We start from the raw sequence: 4,244 nt of genomic DNA on the forward strand, positions 1-4,244 counted from the left end.
ATATATATATATATATATATATATATATATATATACTATATTATAAAGCATTTAACAAAAACTCTTAATCATTTTTTATGCATGGAGTATTGTTTATTGATTCCTAGTACTAAAAATTTAATACTACAAGTAAATTGTGCATAATATAACTTAGCAAAACTCTATTTTTAAATTTGCGTAACTAACTACAGATAAACATAATCAAATACATGATAAACATCTCATTTTAAATATAAAAAAAAGTAAAATATAATTAGGATAATCCTTAAGTTTTAACCGAATATTTAGTTATCATCCTTATAAAAATTATATTCTTAAACAAAAATAAATTATTTTGTTATTAAATCTAAATTAAATTATAATAAAAAATTGAATTAAAGAAATTATACGAAAAACAAGAACTTTTAAATAATTAATTTAATATAAATATTGATACTTTTTTTTTTCAAATCGATATTTATTTAAAAATAAAAATATTATCGTTTTCTAAAAACCACATAAAACCGTATAATATCGACAGAGAAAATGAATAAAATGAAACATTCAAATCGAGATATATCTCGTTGTATTACGTCGGTACCCTTCTAGTATGTATATGTGTGTGTGTATATAGAGGTGAATTATTATGCAACCATTTACATTTGTACAACTCAATCTCAACCGTCCAATTTAATTTGATGAAATTGTAATTTCATAAAAGTTTTGATTGTTTCTTAATATAAAGTATTGATCGTAATTAATAAACTCTACTCATATTCCATAAATATTCAAATCATAATAAATAAACTCTTATCATTTCCATAAATATTCTAATTGATTGGGTTGCATTAGTTGTACAAATAGATATGGTTGTATTTGAAATATACCCTATATATATATAGGTTGGTTATTATACAACCTTTTATATTTGTACAACCAATACAACTCAATCTCAACCGTCCATTTAATTTGATGAATATGTGATTTCAGAAAAGTTTTGGTTGTTTCATAATATAAAGTATTGGTCATAATTAATGAACCATATTCATCTTCCATAAATATTTAAATCATAATAAATGAACTCTCATCATTTCAATAAATATTTCAATTTATTAGGTTGCATTGGTTGTACAAATGTGATGAATTGTATTTGAAATAAACTCTCTCTCTCTCTCTCTCTCTCTATATATATATATATATATATAGAGAGAGAGAGAGAGAGAGAGAGTTCTTTTTAAATGCAATTCATCGCATTTGTATAACCAATGCAACCTAATAAATTGAGATATTTATAGAAATGATGAGAATTCATTTATTATGATTTGAATATTTATGAAAGATGAATAGAGTTAATTAATTATGATCAATACTTTATATTAGGAAATAATCAAAACTTCGATGAAATCACATATTCATCAAATTAAATGGACGGTTGAGATTGAGTTGTATTGATTGTACAAATGTAAATGATTGTATAATAACTCACACACACACTCTCTCTCTCTCTCTCTCTATATATATATATATATATATATGGGGTTGGGTTCACGTGAGACCAGTCTGTTTTTGTGAGACCGTTTTTTTACACTTGAAATTTCACAGCAGAACGTTGTGAACGGAAAAAAAGTCGAACATTCACAACAAATTAAAACACTTTGAAGGTTGGTTACCTTCACAACATTTTGCTGTGAAGTTTCGAGCGTAAAAAAATGATTTCAAGAGTCTCACAAAAACAGGTTGGTCTCACGTGATCCCAAGTCTATATATGTATACATATCTCAGAGAGGTCGTATTTCTTTGGGTTGGTAGTAATGGAATGCTTTCACCATGAAGTTTTTGGATTTATATCACTACAACAATATTAAGTTAATAGGACACCCCCAATCTCTAAGTGTCACAATAGACTGCTTTATAGAACTTAACTTATGGGACCAAAATATAAAGCGTCCTATCTAAATGTGTTGTAATAAGTTTATATGACGCTTTTGGGCGTCTTAACAAGTTTTTGAGGATATTTTTAATACAAAGTGTCACATTAACAACTTCATAGGACACTTTCGAGAAAAATGTCATATAAACTCAATTTTTATAGGACAATTTTCCAAATAGTGTCTTATAAAGTTACTAACGCTTTATATTAAAATTGTCCAAAAAAACTTATTACGACGTTAAAAAATGTCATATAAACTTATTACAACGCCTTTAGATATGACACTTTATTTTTTTGGTCCTATAAACTAAGTCCTATAAAAATGTCTATTAAGACACTTAAAATTTAGAAGTGTCTTATAAACCCGATTTTGTTGTAGTGTATATGGAAGTCTTAAATTTATGGTTTAAAATATTAATTTTGCAAAATTTAATATTGGATTAAATTAGAGGGTTGTTAAAAAATATCGAGAGATGGAATCGTGAAATTCGAGGTCCATAACATCATTCTGCAGATACAGTAACAGGGTTGACCCATGCAATCTATTCAACCATTTTATAATCATATGTTTGACTAAAAATAATTAAAATAATAATTGTTTGTTTAAACATGTACAAGACAAAATATCTCGAGGTTTATGACATCAGTTTTATAATTCCTTGAACTTCTTTGAGCTTGACTCATTTGACCCAAATGAGCATTGGATGGATGTTTTAGAAACGGGCTTGTTGATTGCTTTAAGATGCAATGTGATACTACATTCCTTAACAACTATAGGTAGTCTGACATTATTACCACTTCGATCTAGTCCTCAGCCGTGGCATGAACATGTTGCTTTTACAATTAGGTACGTTAACGATAATCATTACGTCAAAATATTTTTGGCAGAAGGGCACCCGATACCTTCTATCGTGCGAAATTGGTTTCGTTTCAAATATGATTGTGCAACCGCATGAGCTACTCCGTACATGACCCGATTAAATAAGTACGAGCAACTGTTATCTAGTAATCGTACTACGGAATTCATTCACTTGATTGAGTTGTAGTATTTTCAGACTTTTTGTACTTTATTTGTTGATTTATCGATTAACTTACTTTGATGATCTTTTTTGTAGTAAATTATTTTATCTTTGTAGCTTTAAATATTTATTAAAAATAATACATATATAAATTATTAATTAATTAAAACGTTAACAATACAATTATAAAAATTAAAAATAAATTTATAGTTATTTGAATTAATTTAAAAATAGTTAGTTGGCATAAATTTATTATAAAACATAAATTTAGAAAACAATATTGAAAAAAAAGTTATAAAACATAAATTTATAATACATAAATTTTTGAAAAATATTTATTAGTTGACTTTGACCTAAATGATGGGGGGGTTACACTTTACCAATAGAGAGGGGTGTATATATTCTCACCCCCTATATATACGCACACATATATAGGGCTAAGATCAGGTTCAAACGAGAAGACAATCAATTTACGAGAAGACGAAAAATAATTTAAACCACACAATCCGTTGAAAATACTATAAATGAAAACGTAAAATAATTTAAAAAATTAGGATAATCAACATTTTAAAATTTAAATTGAGTCAAATATTATGTTAAGGTTATAATTATAACAAAACATTATTTGAATCCCTTAGAATACTTATTATAGCTTTGAGATTTTTTTATTTTTTTATTTTAATTAATTCATAATATTTCATCGATTTTTGTATGATTTTTTAAGAGAAAATTTTTAAAAAAAAATCAATGGACTTTATTGTTTGAAATGATTAAATCATTGGACAATTTTTTGGAAAAAATAAGTTCTTAGACATTCCAAAACTTGTTAAATAATTTTTTGGACTTTCTAAAACCTGTTAGATACATACTTATGACTTATACAACTGGTTAATATAGTAAAATAATGGAAAAAATCTAAAAAAAGCCAGTGGACTTTCATATTTTGAACGATTAAGTTTCTAAACATTTTTTAAACAAAAAAAAATACTTACATCTATAAAATGAAAGAAATATAAAAAAAAATGTAACATATGATATCCACATTATGAACAAAAAGATATGTAAAAGAGTTTGAGATTTTGACCCGAGTATTTATACTATATTATAAATTATTTGACAAAAACTTTTAAAAAACCATTTTTTATGCATGAATTATTTATGCACATTACTTAAAATTCAAGATTAAAAACAAATTGTGCGGAAATAGAACTTATTAAATTTTTATGTTTGAATTCGTATAACTAACTGTAGATAAATATGATCAAATAGAATATAATCATCTCATTTTAAATATAAAAAATCTAAAATATAATTAA

The sequence above is a fragment of the Cynara cardunculus genome (assembly GCF_001531365.2).
Source record: "Cynara cardunculus var. scolymus isolate 2C chromosome LG 4, CcrdV1, whole genome shotgun sequence".
Classification (NCBI taxonomy): domain Eukaryota; kingdom Viridiplantae; phylum Streptophyta; class Magnoliopsida; order Asterales; family Asteraceae; genus Cynara; species Cynara cardunculus.